This window comes from Thermobia domestica, chromosome 6 (assembly GCF_964235325.1).
Source record: "Thermobia domestica chromosome 6, izTheDome1.hap1.1, whole genome shotgun sequence".
Taxonomy (NCBI): Eukaryota; Metazoa; Arthropoda; class Insecta; order Zygentoma; family Lepismatidae; genus Thermobia; species Thermobia domestica.
In genome coordinates this window covers 63,642,436-63,659,206 of record NC_137459.1, presented here as the reverse complement: position 1 = coordinate 63,659,206, position 16,771 = coordinate 63,642,436, and the positions used below count along the sequence as shown (strand labels likewise).

General features: G+C 37.1%; 1 protein-coding gene across 9 annotated transcripts in view; it reads left to right on the top strand.

Annotated features, from left to right (window-relative positions):
• LOC145688034 (uncharacterized) overlaps positions 1 to 16,771 on the top strand; it is a 188,010-nt gene that overhangs the window by 47,708 nt on the left and 123,531 nt on the right. For 8 of the 9 annotated variants that reach the window (XM_081761728.1, XM_081761725.1, XM_081761723.1 and 5 more), the window contains 2 exons: positions 3,522 to 3,680; positions 8,177 to 8,321. The exons of the other annotated variant lie outside the window; for it this stretch is intronic. The gene's annotated coding sequence lies outside the window, so the exon portion shown is untranslated. The remainder of the gene's footprint in view (positions 1 to 3,521; positions 3,681 to 8,176; positions 8,322 to 16,771) is intronic. 9 annotated transcript variants of the gene reach the window in all.

Sequence of the window (16,771 nt, the reverse complement as noted above, 5' to 3'; positions counted from 1 at the left end):
GTCGCTGAGATGAACTGTGACACTTCCGATTTTATATATATATAAATGATCGAAAATAACTAATATTTGTGTGGAATCCATGGTTTTCGGGGTCGCCGAGATGATCAATGATCTTTCCGATGCTGTTTAAATCCATGCCACTTAAAACGAAAACAGCATATTTCACGGGTACTACACACATGAGATACGGAGTTGTGCGTTTAAATTTTCATTTCAATCCAGCGAAGCGGGTAATGTATGCTAGTATTATAAAATATATTTTTTAAATCTTTGCGCCTTCCTCTTCAAACTTCTGGAATAACTGACTATGATATCCTTATCAGAGCTCTGCAAACCCAGGCCCGAAGACGGCCCGGCCCGGCCCGGATGGATCTGAATTATGTGCCCGGTTCGACCCGACCCGGCCCGGCCCGAATCTCGAGCCGGGCTCTAACCGAGCCGAAACGGGCCGGCCACAAACCGGGCCGGCCCGGCTCGGCCCGAACACTGTGAAAGACGGATCGGAAACTAATGTTGGCAGCTTGTGTTAATTGTAATGTGTTTGGGAAATTAACTCTTTATTCAGGAGTGTAAAGTACTGTACTTCTACTACTATTATTACTACTACTGCTATTATTATTATTATTATTATTATTATTATTAATAATAATAATAATAATAATAATAATAATAATAATAATAATAATAATAATAATAATAATAATACAATTACAATTATTACTATTACTACTACTACTTCTACTACTACAACTGCTACGACTTCGCGTCAGAGTTGACATGTCTGGTGGTACATACTTTACAATCTAAGTACAGAAAAAATCGAAGAAATACTAGTTATTATGGCCAGTCTGCGTAGAATGCGAACAGATGCTTGACGAGGGGCAATGGTGGCTCAGTAGGTAAAGCATTCACATCTGGTGCTAGAGGTCGTCGGATCGATCCCTCCTCGTGTTATGTGAGCTTTGTGGTGGACAAACACCGTGAGCGTGGGAGTTTTCTTTCACTGTCTTCATTCCACCAATTCATCCATCATCATCCATACGTCTTGAGCCGTAATTGTGTAAAGAACATATGAGAAAGTCAAGTCCTTTACCTACTAATTAGAATTTGTTACGCTACCATTAGATCAAGGAGGCCGAAACCATGAACTGGCGTGTTCATAAGATTAGCGCAATTTGTAGTAATGTTCAATTAGCACGGCAGATTCCAAATCATATTACATGTTCCTGTATTCTTTATAATTCGATGCTACAATAATAATAACAATAAACAATGATCAAATAAATCAACCAGACCCCAGGATCGATGAAGTGTTCCTGGAACGGTTCGTAACAAGAAAATAACAGAGCTATATGACGGAATGCGAGGCAGTAAATCAAAACAAAATCCATACATATCATTGTTGAACGAAAAATACCTCAAAAGTCCCCTGAATGAAAAATGTATAGATATCAGCTATTAAAAATGCCTCTTAACATCACATATAATAGAAGGGATAGTTGATATTAAGAAAATGAAAATATAAGATTTCCTAAGAAACCAATAGTGCAAAATGAACATCGCTTTTCTGTATGTCCTTGTACGCATCGAATAGCACGGAAACAGTCAACAGTCTCAGGCTTTAGAGCATTTCTCCGTTCCTGAGTACTAAAAGCTCTTTTAGTAAACGCACTAGAAGCAGGGATGAAGAGATACTGACGCGCTAATTTACACAATTTTGGTAATGTTTGTTCTTGTTGCTTCCACCACTGCAGTATATCTAGTTCTCTTACACATGATGACATGTTGAGGTAGATGTCTACTTCATCATCAAATTCACCAGAGACTTAATGTCTATCTTCCCAATCCATTAGTTTATTCTTCTTGGTAGGTGGTTCCAAGTTATGCCAACTAGCCTAAAGGAGACGATGATGATGAGAAATAAATGAAATAGTGGAATAAATAAAGTGGAAGGAAACAGGAGAACGCCACGAACCCCCACACGGTGTTTGTCCACCACAAAGTTCACTTGTCGAGAGCTCGGTCAAACCAGGGATCCCATACACCAGAGGTGAACGCTCAACCACTGAGCCACCGTTCCAGGAACACCTAATCGACCCTGGCGATTTGGTGATTTATTTGATCATTATATTTTGTTATATTTGTAGCATCATACTATAAACAATACATGAACATGTAACACCATTCGATATTTGCCTTGCTAATTTAACATTACTACAAATTGCACTGATCTTATGAGCATGCCAGTTCATGGTTTTGGCCTCCGTGGTCCAATGGTAGCGTACCAAATTCTACTTAGTAGGTCAAGTACTTGACTTTATCATACGTTCTTTAGGTAACTACGGCTCAGGCTGTATGGATGATGATGGGATGAATTGGTGGAAAGAAAACAGTGGGAGGAAGCGGGACCACCCCAGAAACTCACACGCACACGATGTTTGTCCACCACAAAGCTCACATAGCATGAGCAGGGATTGATCCGACGACCTCTAGCACCAGATGTGAGTGTTTTTTCTACTGAGCCACAGTTCTCCCTCGTAGATCAAGCATCGGTTCACATTCTGCGCAGACTGGCCATAATAACTAGCATTTCTCCATTTTATTCTGTACTTAGAAGGTAAATTCGGTACCACCAGACATGTCAACTATGACGCGAAGTCGTAGCACTTGTAATAGAATTAGCAGTGGTCGTAGTAGTAATAGTAGAAGTAGTAATAGTAGTAGTAGAAATAGTAATAGTAATAGTATTACCAGTACACCGCAGTTTTGAATAAAGAGTCAGTTTCCCAAACACATTACGATTAACATAGGCTGACAGTAAGACCGTACAAACACGGCAAAAATAGAGGTAGTGGAGGACATTAAAAAAACAAATAGGCTGACAACATTAGTTTCCGAACCGTTTTTCAGAGTATCCGGGCCGGCCCGGTTCGGCCCGAAATGTGCCCGGCCCGGTCTAGCTTGATGCCCGGCCCGTGTAGGGCTCTGATCCTTATACAAATATGATGTTTGTATCATTCTTTTAAAATGCATATTCCTAATATAACTCCAAAATAAAACAGAGACGAAAAGTAGAATTATACACTTCTGTGGTGAGTCAAGAGCAGAGGTCACAACATGAGATTTGATAAATCATTATTTTAATATGATATTATTTGTAATATAAACGTTGGTAGTTCGATGTGCTTCAATTAGAAACGAAGTTATGAGAGATTTTTGTTGCGTCTTTATTTATTTTATTTTATCTTCTAGTAAATTGCCACCTCTGTTATGTGACAATCTCCCATTCCTGACCGAAGATTATACTAATTCTAGTCCTCTACCATCTCAAAAAATCTCACGAAAAACTTAGGTGGTCCAGTAGACAAGACAATTTGTATGCATGGAAGGTAGTAATTTTTTAAATGTTTTTTCAGATAACCAAATGTTAATTAAAAGTTTTCTTCTATTACGATTTATTACGTCCATCATCGCATATTTGTTTTCTCTTCTATGAAAATATTATTTTTCATGCTTTTTAGACGTATTTATTGGCGATAGAAAGCCGTGTAGTATCCATTTCGTCAAGGTGGAAGTCTTTCAGGAAAAGATGATAATGAAAGACATGTTTTTGAACACAATGGATCCTGCTAATTTTTATGCCTGGATTTGGACCCTGTTCAGTTATCTCAGTTTGACAGGTAAGTACACTTGTATACATTATATAGCATATTTTCATGTTATACGCAAACTGAATTAATTTTAGAACTCCAAATTTTTTGCTGTTAAGCGATCTGTTTTACCTTACATTCTGAACCATAATGTCTAGGTGCAATGTTGTTAAGTTTATCTTTGAAGCTTTATTTTTGTTTTCATCGTTATAAGAGTGTGGTCTCCAAAAGTTCTCGAGTGAATGAATTAAGTAACTATATTGTTTCTAGTCATAGATACCGAGTTCGAACCCTGGTAGATCTACACACTGTAAAGAAAAAAATAGCGACACTTGCTCGGATATGGTTTTCGCAACATGCATTAATCAATATGAATTTTTACATGCATTGCTGATAATATTACAATGCATATTCTTCATGAGTAGTTCATTCTTAATACTTTCGCCGCAGTTTCAGGTTTTTTATATGCATACATTAGTAGCTATGTGTGTTTTCAGCATAAACGGCTGTGGGAAGAATTATACGTAAAAGTGTGAAAGATCAACAATAATAGCACAAAACAAAAAATGTAATTTCTTAAAAGTAAGATATATTGTGTACGAACACTGAGAGGTACAATACATCAAACTAGATTTTGTGTGTGGACCATGGGCTTTAGGAAGTGCAGGGAATCGTCGAGGCCTTTTGGTGACAAGGCTATTGCAAAATACAAACTCGATTTCATGGAATCACTCACGGATTATCTGTTCCGTGAGTTCCATTCTATCCGAGATAATTGTCTATTGAGTCTTCTGCTCATATTGACCCAAACTTTACAATTGGATTCATGTCAAGTGAGTTTGGAGGCCACATGAGTCTTTGAGTAATATTCTTGCATCACGTTTTAACGATTTTCGCTCGGTGACATGAAGCATTAACGTCCTGGAAAACGAAGTAGTTCATATTTTCTTCAGGAAAGTTATCTTTAGCTGTTGTAAGAATTTTACGTACCAGAATTTGAAGACTTTTTTTGTGCAGCAAATGACTCTTCACATATATCCATTGTTCTGACGTCTTTGGTGGTGAAGCAAGCCCATACCATCACTCAGTAACTGAATATTCGCATCTCTTAAACAAAATTCGTATCATGTTCCTGCTCATTCGTATCCACAACTTCACACCACTATCGTTTCCCCACTATTCTAAACTTTTTTCAACGGAGAAAACATGTTTCCAGTTGTCATAAGTCCAAGTAGCATATCGCCCCACAAACCTACGTGTTGAAATCTTCTATGTTTTTGTCAGTTTCGACTTTCCAGGCTGTTTTTTCTTCGTAATATCCTCTTCATACAGTTAAGACAATACAGTCGTACGAGTAACTGCAGTGTCAAGATCATCTCAAATTATAGAAACGCTTTTTGGGAAAGTCATTCCTTAATTCTGCAGTGCTATTGATTTAATTTGGCGATCTTCTCTGGGTGATGCTTTCGTTCTTCTATCTTACTGTTGACGAAGGGATGATTTCTTATACTATTTTTGCTTGTGAATTACTCTTTCTGCCGTCGAATGGTGGATTTTGAGTATTCCAGCCATCTCCCTTAAAGATGTAACTTAGCTGTGCAAAGCAGGAATTGTGTCTTGTTCACGTGGGGACAAGTCACATTTCTTACCCATCATACTTGTTTATAGTCCACATGTAGCAACAATTTCATATAAAAAAACAACCTGCACAACAACAATATTGCCACTTGACACTGTTCAAACAATGACAAAGCAGAGAACAATCACAAATGTTAATTACCTGGGCCTACACATCACAAATGCAATGCAGAATTCTCACTTGCAGTCTTTTGAAATTGTCCATTTATTTTAATAATGTGTATTAGTTTGTGCAGTGATTTCTCTTGTGTATCTTTTTGTCTTTTTGAAGTAACTCTTGAAATCATATAGTAATGAAAGGAAGAAACAGCTGGATTTTTTACACACTAAATTCTCTGTAGGTGCATGATATACAAACAGTAAAAAAGTGGATGATTGGACTGGGATCTTTGACATGTCTTGCTGATGCGTTAACCACTACGCTACCTAGAAGAGCTATACACTCTCTTACTCTTGAAGTCAATCACATGTTGTACATCACAATCTAGCTACTGTGCTTGAAAAATCCAATGTCCATATTCAGAACAAATATTAATTAATGATTATAGAACCGTCAAAGGTGTTCTGAATTTTTCATTCTTTGTATATCATTGAATTCGCACTTACAGAGGATTTAGTGTGTAAAAAAATTCGGTTATTTCCTCCTTCCATTAATATGTATAATGATAATACAACCGTCAAAAGCGTTCTGAATATGGACGTTGGCTTGTCCAAACACAATAGCTAGGTTGTTGTACAAGCCATGTGATGTAAGTAAATAGTACCGACTTCAAGAGTTGAGAGGGTGTATGGCTGATCTGGGAGAGTAAACTGGGTAGTGTAGTAGCTAATGTATCGGTACTTCATGCCGAAGATCCGAGTTCGAGTCGCGATCCAATCATTCACATTTTCTCTCTTTGTATATAACCCTTGAAATATTCACAAGTATGTAAGATCAGTATGACGTATTTTTATCAGATGTCCTCTGTAGGTCGGTAGACTCGTTGCTTTTGTGATCAATGTGTCCACTGTTCGAGTCCAGATGGCGGAGAATTTCTCTCGGGTGCAAATCAAGTAACGGTTCGGATCCCAATTTAAGGTAGCGGTTCGGATCCCAATTTTTCAGGGAGAAAGAAAAGGAATATCTTCCAATTTTTAGGAAAAAAATGAAGATAATTCGATGGGTATTTGGACAAAGGTGATATGTCCGTGATTTAATTTTTGCAGGACACAAAATTCAAGGCATCTCATAAATCAGACGTTCATGCAAAACTTTGTTTTTGTTAATGGAATATTTGCTGGAGGTTCTTTTGTTTTTATGTAATGTGCTACAAATAAAAAAAAAAAAAAAAAAAAACGGACAATATCAGTAAAAACCTGATTTTTGAATAAAAATGGACATATCACCTTTGTCCAGATACCCATCGAGTGATACTGGGACTTTATATATAACGTACATAGACATAGTAATGCATAATAATTTTTATTGCAAACTGGGACAGTTCATTAAAATCAATTGTAACACACAAAACACACACAAAAAAGTATATTACAATTACCAGTGAAAGATTATGTGGCTCGAATTCCACGTTAATTGATAGGTCTTCGTCTCATTTCTCGGTGCTAAGAGAGACGCTTCATTCAAATTCAATCAAAAATATTATGCAGATCTTAGTTGCCTTTGCTGGTGCGAGGTTCCGGTTCGGTTCCTGGTGAGGACAACCAGAGGTTTTCCTCATTCACATCAGGTGAAAGCCGGGATGGTACATGACATAAAGGTCCCAGGCCGCTTCTTTCCTTCCCTCTTCGCCGGATAGTGTGGTGGCCAAGGGACATCATTCCTCATAAATGACGGGATTGAGGGCATAGATGCGTGCGATGTCCAGAAATAAATAAATAAATATTGGTTGATTTTAAACCGTATTTTAATAAAGATTGCATCTCCTAACATTCCCATATTCTTTTTAATACGTTCAGAAAGTCCTTACAGGACATTATCAAACTTTACAATCACTTGGAGTTCTGCTTTTATTAGTTCACACTAACTTCGGTTCCTGACCTCATTATATCACGCTCGATCGAAACTGCGACATGAGTAGAACGATGCTGACATATGATAGCTAAGGTGCTAAAACTAAGTTGTTGTTAACCATAAAGTTGAGGTGATAAGAGGCAAAAACGCAATATGTATTTCCTCTCTGAATAACAAGTTACATTGTTTGATTGCGTTGTTAATACTGTGAGAAAAATAAGTTCCTCTAATTAAAAAAAATCGTACTAACAATACCATATAAATACATTTATAAAATGTCCAGGGCTGTGATTCATTTTATTTATTAAGAAAGCGGAAGAAATAGTTTTACAGAAAGTGAAAACATATAACAGGAAACGTGCGAGGGAAACGTGAAGCTTACGTGAGAAACGTAAGATCTTGCAACCCTATTTAAAAAGCTATAAGTCCCGTCCTTCATAACTGCATTGTTGCATAAGGACGTTAATTTTAATCAAATTTATTTATATCCATACGTAATCTAAATAAATAAATCAAAATTATTAAAACAAAACTTTTTTAACGATTTTTGCCAACCCTGGTCATTGATATATAGTGTTCATTAGAGAGAACGCTCATAACAATAGAAATTTATCTTAGAGTGGAGAAATGCACATTTATCATATCATCCTTCTACTGCAAAACCATTTCAGGTGTACCAACGTTTCCTTGTGTGTTGGATTGCATATATGGCCAGGCATTTGAAAGCTCAAATGAAATCCTCCTCAGTTAATGTAATTCAAGCGAGCAGGGGGAGATACTTCTTTCTGTGGGTGACTGTATCAATAACTGTGTACTTTTTTATTGATGACTTTGTTTATTTCCGGGAAAGGTAAGCTGTGTTATTTGTCTCTTTTAGGCTTCAAGACAAAAAGCATCTTACGTATACACCCATCATGGCACTTTTCTTTAGTTCGAATGCTGCTTTGCAAATAGGAAATACAGCTGCAGTTTACCGTAACGAAGATTCGTATTACAGATAAGAAATCGCTTGCCTGAAATCAGTAAGTATTTGTATGGAATGGGGGTATGATGACTACTTAATATTTCTTTTGTGCAGAAGTTGTTCTGGTGATTTTTTTAAAGTTTCCCAACCTAACCGATTTGTCGTTTGGCCCGACGAATTCGTTCGATACGGTAAGATGTTCCGACTTTAAGGAAGATATTTATTTTATATGTATCTATTTGGAAATTACTAGTTGTTGTTAGAAAACTACTATTTAATTTAACTTCAAGATTTTCGTTAGTCATAGCAGTGAATTTTTGGTTCGAAATTGTGTGAGGATAGTAATACTGGTTAATTCTACTAAAATTATTCATCCATTCATTTCTTTAAATATCAAATATACCTAAACGCGGTTGTCATATTTTAGCATATGAAACAATGTACATTTATGGAAAAAGATATGATATTGAAGCATACACATATTGTTCTATATAGAACTATTACATTTACTGGAGCCATAGCGGAAAATCGCGAAAGGTCAAATTCAAACGATAAAGTGTACGGTAGCAATCAGGTTGACCTGATTTAACAAGTATCCCTATTTCATTTTCCAAGTTTATGACAAATCTATCCAAACTCTTCCGTGATAGTGTTAAGGGAATCTTTATGCCCGTTTCTTTTCCCGGAAAAGAGTACTTCTCAGAACTTAATTTTCATACTCCCGTGTCACCGCTCCAAGTCGAACCTTTTTACAATGTTGGCAGATTTATAGGTGAACCGTTTCTAATATTTAAAAAAAAAAAAAAAAAAAAAAAAAAAAATAGGAATGGATGTGGTTTTGTGGGTTCCAATTTATTGTACTTGAACTTACTATAATCTGAAATTAAACACATTTATAATATAATAAATCTGTAATTTATGGATGCGAAACTAGAGGTATTGCTGTAACTATCCTGCAAATTACATATTTTTTTTAGGCTGGCCTTTTCGAGATTTTTTTTTTTCATTAATAGCACATCTAAAACTCTGCATATGACTGTCGTTATGTATGCATTTGCAAGGCCTTTCCATTATCTTTCAAATACAAAAAACCCGACTGAAATATCTTTCACAGTTCCTGAGAAACGGCCGTTTACAAATTTGGCGCCGAAACTTGTGACAAAATTGACCTCGAACTTTGAAGCACCCTAAGTCGGCCCAACAATTTTTTTTTTCTGCAAAACAAAAAAAAAAAAAAGTCTCATCATTTTGTATCTAGAACACTATATTTCAGTATGATGGTTATCTGTGACATCACACTGACACCACCTGCCTTTCTGCATTTGGAATCCACTATATATATATATATAATATTGGATGTAACTCGCTTCATATATTAGATACATAGTGTACTCAGGCTGTATTTTATGTTTACAAGTGGAGCGTTACCTGCATGAGACCATGATGTGCTCTTGAAACTCGTATCACTGCCAAAACCCGCCCGTTTCCACTAACGTTTCTTTTGCATGTACCCATCATCGCAGACGCACCTGTTCCCTTCGGACGCGCCCCCATATTGACCTATCAGCCTCGCCTTACCCTGTTAGATATCATTCGTGTTTTTTAGTGGCCACCTAGGACAGGTGGGTTTGTGTTTCTTGCACTGTAGTTTTTATGCCATATATCCGTACGTCGTATTTATATGCAAATAGTAATTTCCCTATTCCAAATTATAAATGTTTACACGCTCCTGTTTTGATGGTAACTCGACCTAACCTAATGCAATCTAATCTATCCAAATGTCTGGTCCCGCGTCACAGCACAAATCCCCTAGCTTCCTCATAGCTTTGCATACGCACCTTTGGCGCGGAAGACCGTGGTTCGATTCCCCCATGGGATCTCATGGTTCGGATTCCACGTGAAGTTGTAGGTCCACGTCTCATATAGCCTCGATCCTGAATAACATTCTAAAACGGAAATACGTCAAACCAGTGTAGCCAGTAGCAGAAAGTGCACTTTTCTATCAGAGAAGATGAAAGCCTATTCTCTGTTTATACATGTATATATAGTCTCGTTGCCTCTATTCGCAGAACAAGTGGGAGGTGAATGACACAAGTCACTTTATGTGGGCTACTATACATGTTTATAACAGTATATATACTTAAATAACTTAATAGTTATTGTAGTCCAATTTTATGTATGACTAAACGGCTAAGCTAAACGAAATGATTTTCGGTTTATATTAAGACCCCAATCCCAACTGAGATATTATCATATCACTTTGATTATAATAGTATACTAAGAAGGAGTGGGGAGGAGTCTTTTTTTCTTCTTTAATAAGAAGACAACGTTGCAATTGTAGCGTTTTTGATAATTCAGTTCAGAGATTACTCTACACCCTTCTTACGTTCAATTTTCCTACACACAGCCATGGTTGGAAAATGAATCAAATTCTATCAATTAGTAAAATATATTTATTACATCAATTTAGAAAAAGTGTTAGGTTTATTGATTTATTTGTTTGTCTTCAAAATACGAAGTAAACACATTCTCATGTCTGGTTTTGAAAAAAACACGATTTCATTGTGTTGGAGTTTTTATCAAGACAATTGACAGAAGAGATACGCTTAATCCCTTTAAGATCTTGGGGTTTTGGGGTATTTTTAGACTTTCAGTCAAGCAGCTACTGCATCGTCATTATTTACACTAGGATCATGGCTCATACCTCATTCTCTTCAGAATAAAGCAGACATTCAAATGGTACCACTTACATGCCTTTTACCAGGAGAGGGAAAAATTGAGGGGAAAGAAGAAATTTCCGGGATTTTTTGTCACACTTTGGGCCCTACTGGAAGGGCCCTGTGTGAACATAGTGATCCCAAAATTACTTGAAAAATACTAAGAGATGTACTGGATACTTGTACTAAAAATCACTGAGATACCTTGAAAACTAAGGACGGGAAAAATTATTTACCACTGTAAAATGCGTATAAAATAATAAGCCCAACCGTTCCCAAACAAAGGACGTAATGTAGAAATTTCCTGATAAATTACTATTTATCGTAGGATCATGGTTCATGCCTCATCCTCTTTAGAATAGAGCAGCCTTTCAAATGGTACCACTAACATGTCCATACCATATGCCAGAAAAGGGAAATTTGAGGCGAATTTGGGAAATTTTCTAAAAAAAAAATCCGTTTTGCGAAGTTTGGGCTCCTCTGGACCAGCCCTGTGTAAACATAGAGGTCCCTAAATCACTTGAAAAATACTACGAGATGTACTAGATAGTTGTACAAAAAATCAATCCAATATCTTGAAACGAAAGGACAGTAAAAATATTTAACTCCGTACTACACATATAAGAAAATAAGCCTGTACCGGGTTCGATTCCCGATGGGTACACTCGGTTGAAAAAGTGAAAAACGCTTTTTCAGGCCAGCCACCCTGAATGATGTTACCCTGGGGTTTTCCTCACTTACACCATGCAAATGCCGGGGTGGTACCTAACTTATAGGTCCCAGGCCGTTCCTTCCTTCCCTTTCCGCAAATTGTGTGCTTGCCGAGGGACGTGATCCCTCAAAACGTGAAGGGTTAAATGGCCTTAGATGCTGAAAGTCCAAAAATCTCAAATCCAAAATCCTATCCTAAGAAAATAAGCCTAAAATTTCCTGAAACTAAGGGCATAATGTAAAAATTTCCTTACAAGTGACCATTTCCCCTGAGACCATGGTTCATATATCATTCTATTCAGAATAGAAGAGTCTTTGAAATGGTGCCACTAACATGTCCATACCGCATATATGAAAGGGGAAATTTGAGGCGAAATGGAAAATTTTCTGGGAAAAAATCCCTCTTGCGAAGTTTGGTCCCCTCTTGACCGGCCCTGTGTAAACGTAGTCCCAAAATCAAGGTCCCTAAAACGTAAAGAAACTTACTTTGCATTACTTCTGCGGTTGAAAAACTAAAGAAATCCGAACGAAAAAAAAAAAAACTTCAATAGGAGAATTATAACGCAAAGTACCACGGTACACCCGTGTACTAAAAGCAATATATCATATTGATGACCCCATGACGTCACTACAACTACGGGGCGTACGTATTCGCTCTAAAACGTAAAGAAACTTACTTTTTAATGCTTATATGACTGTAAAACAAAACAAGCCCGGAAGAAAAAGCTTAAATAGAATTATAACGCAAAGTACTATGGTACACTCGTGTACTAAAGAAAATATATTGACGATGTATATGACATCAGTACACCTATTGGGCATACGAATTTGCTGTTAAAAGTAAAGAAACTTACATTGCAATACTTCTGTGGCTGAAAAACCAAAGAAACTCGGACGAAAAGGCTTAAATAGGAGAATTATAACGCAAAGTTCCAGAAAACACCCATATGGTACAAATTGTGCCATAAGATCTTAAAAGGGTTAATCCTTCTTTTCTGGGCGCCACAGTCCTTTCCAAGAAATATATCAATTACAGCGCGTAAGTTTCTTTTTTCTAGCAGATTGAAGTATAAATGAAGGTTGAGAGGGAGGAGACCATTAAACTAGTTATTATTATCGCTAGAGCCTGTTTATTCCACCTGTGCCCTCAGAAACTATGCGAACTAAACTTCGACCCCACCCCCCATCCTCTGGCGGGCGAAACCCTCCCTTTGCGTACGGAAAAGAAGTGAATGACCTCAGCTGTGTTGCCAGTTTGTCATTCAGTCGTTTTGTCTTGACGAGTGAAGATCGTAGGCTACTTAAAGTGATTAACAAGACGAAGCACAGTGGAGTCCATGAAATAATTCGTTGTGGCAACGCTTCCACATCCAACAATTGAAAGATCTCGGCAGCAGAGTAGTACTGACCCCTCTATATTGAGCCGAGTCAGCAAAAATTTTAGTGACGTCATAGGTCAAAGCCCTTGGCCCGGGATCAATGACCTAGGGGTACTTAGGACCACCCCCTCTAAATTTTGGCAGGGGTATCATGGCCCACCCCTAAATTTTGGCAGGGGTATATGGGACCATCCCCTTAAATTTTGGAAATTGCCAAATCTAAAAATTAGGTGTGGTAGCCTAGGACCATAGTATGTATCTCTATTAGTATTGGGGGTCTATGTCGTTCCCTTCCATGGGTAAAAAATTGCCAAAAATTTAAATTTCGGGGGTTTTTAACCTAATTTATCCCCTTTGATGAGGTGTTATTACCTTATATAGTTATATGGACGTATACAGGGGTCCATTCCCTTTCATAATATATGAGTATATTGGTGCACCCCTTTACAAAAATTGGGAGGGGTACCTTGGCCCACCCCCTAAATTTTGGAAATTGCCCAATTTAAACATTTGGTATTATAGTACTGGACCCTAATATGTATTATGATAAATTTGGGTGGTCCACCTCGTTTCATTTTAGGGGTACAAAATTGCCAAAATATAAACGTAGGCAGTGCGTTGTACCACGTGTTTGGTTTTTGACCTAATTTATCTCCTTGGATGAGGTCCTATTACCTTATATAGTTATATGCTCGTGTATAAGGGTCCATTACCTATCATAAGACATAGGTACATTTGTGCACCCTTTTAAATTTTTGGGAGGGGTACATTGGCCCACCCCTTCAATTTTGGAAATTGCTCAATTTAAACATTTGGTATCATAGTATAGGACCCTAATATGTAACTAACTAACTAACTTACTTTAAAATTTAAAAGGGAACATAAAAATATAAAGGTAATAAACCTCTGTACACATTCATCCTTATCAAAGGGAATAAATAATCACTTCCAGACCCTTGAACACATTCATATATACATATAAGATAATAAAACCGCATCAAAGGGGTCAATAACCTCCAAAATTTGAACTTTAACTCTTTTTATCCATAAAAGGGAACAAAATGGACCACCCAAATTTATACTAATACATATTAGGGTTCTATAGTACTATATTAAATGTTTAAATTTGGCAATTTCCAAAATTTAAGGTACTACTTCCAATTTTTCAACGAATGCACCAATGTATCTACATCTTAAGAAATAAAATAAACCCCTTTACATGCCCATATAATCATATAAGGTAATAAGACCTCATCAAATGAAATAAAATGGGTCAATAACCTCCGAAATTTGATTTTTTGGTAGTTCTTTACCAGTGAAAGGGAACGAGGTGGACCATCCAAATTTATAGTGGTACATATTGAAGTCCTGTAATATGATACCAAATGTTTATATTAAACAATTTCTAAAATTGAGTGGATGAGCCAAGGTACCCCTTCCCAATTTTTTAAATGGGTGTATCTTATGATAGGAAATTAATCCCCTATACATGACTATATAACTATATAAGGTAATAGGACCTCATCAAAGGGGATAAATTGTGCCTAAAGTCAAACACATAGTACAACATACTGCTTATGTTTATATTTTGGCAATTTTTTACCCATGAAAGGGAAGTAGGTGGACTACGCAAATTTATCCGGATACATGTTGAGGCCCTGTACTATGATACTGAATGCTTAAATTGGACAATTTCCAAAATTAAAGGGGTGAGCCAAGGTACCCCTCCCGGGATGCATCAATATACCCATGTCTTATGATAGGAAATGGAACAATATACTTGACCATATAACCTAATAAGACCTCATCAAAGGGGAAAAATTTGGGCCAAAAACCAAACACGTGATTATACTAAAATTTGGCAAATTTGTACCCCTTAAAAGGAACTAGGTGGACCACCCAAATTTATCATGATACATATTAGGGTCCTATACTATACCAAATGTTTAAATTGAGCAATTTCCAAAATTTAAGGTGTGGGCCAATGTACCCCTCCCAAAAATTTAAAAGGTGCACAAATGTACCTATGTCTTATGATAGGTAATGGACCCCTATACACGAGCATATAACTATATAAGGTAATAGGACCTCATCCAAGGAGATAAATTAGGTCAAAAACCAAACACGTGGTACAACGTATTGCTTACGTTTATATTTTGGCAATTTTGTACCCCTAAAAGGGAACGAGGTGGACCACCCAAATTTATCATAATACACATTAGGGTCCAGTACTATAATACCAAATGTTTAATTTTGACAATTTTTAAAATTTAAGGGATGGGTCAAGGTATCCCTCCCAAAATTTTAAAGGGGTGCATTAATATACCCATGTCTTATGAAAGCTAATGGACCCCTGTATACGTCCATATAACTATATAAGGTAATAACACCTCATCAAAGGGGATAAATTAGGTTAAATACCCCCGAAATTTGAATTTTTGGCAATTTTTTACCCATGGAAGGGAACGACATAGACCCCCAATACTAATAGAGGTACATATTACGGTCCTAGGCTACCACACCCAATTTTTAGATTTGGCAATTTCCAAAATTTAAGGGGGTGGACCTATGTACCCCTGCCAAAATTTAGGGGTGGGCCATGGTACCCCCGCTACAATTTAGAGGGGATGGCCCTAAGTACCCCTAGGTCATTGACCCCGGGCCAAGGGCGTTGACCTTTGACCTATGACGTCACTAAATTTTTTGCTGACTGCTCAATATAGAGGGGTCAGTCAGTACTTCTAGCAGCAACCTGTCCCTCCCTGTTCGAGGGAGATACGGGAAATCACATATCGAAAGCAGCGCCAGCAGGGGCACAGATGAACTAGAAAGGCTCTAACAGTTGAATTACAGAGTATATTGCTTTCTGAATACACCCCCTTTTATTTTGAACATCCCCCTAAGTAAAAGTTCCTGGCGTACTTATTGATTCCCCTTTTAGTGGGAGGGGGCGCTTGTAGTTTCTGACGAGTTGTTAGTGGGTTGAAATGTAAAAATAATCAAAAACTATTGATATTAGTGTCGAATCCATACTTTCGGGGTCACTGAGGTAAAAAGTAACGCTCGCGAAGCTGTTCAATTCTAAGTTTAACCGCCATCGACATACGGGATGATGAAAATTAGAATGTTTAAATTCACTAAGGTTAGTGTAGAACTCATAGTTTTGGAGTCGCTGAGGTGAATACAGACAATCAACAATCTGTTCAAATAGTATTTCTTACGAGACGAGAAATAAGGTTTTCTCGTCTTTTCTCGATTATAGAAGACGTATTTTTCGTCTCGATTAACGAAGGATTAGCTTCGTCTCATCTTAAAATTTACTCCGGTTGTTTTATTTCCTCCGTATCACGAGAAGTTCACAAATGGTGTAGTATAACAAAAATGTAAACTGATTATTTTTTGTAGCAGTAATGTGGACAGGAGAAATACTGGTCTATACACCTCCGAAAAGTTTTCTAAATTCCTATATTATTATTTTTGTCAGAGTTATACCTTGTTTCAGGTTGTGGAAAATAGTAAAATGGAACTATGCCAAATACGCCTCAACAACGTAGCCAGTAGGAAATAAATGCGCTCTTCTTTAGAAATGATGATGGGTTATTTGCCTCAGTTATACACGCCCATATAATACAGCATACTTTTAAAATGTGATTGTTGCCTTTATGCGTAGAATAAGTGGATGGTGAATGACACTAAAAGCC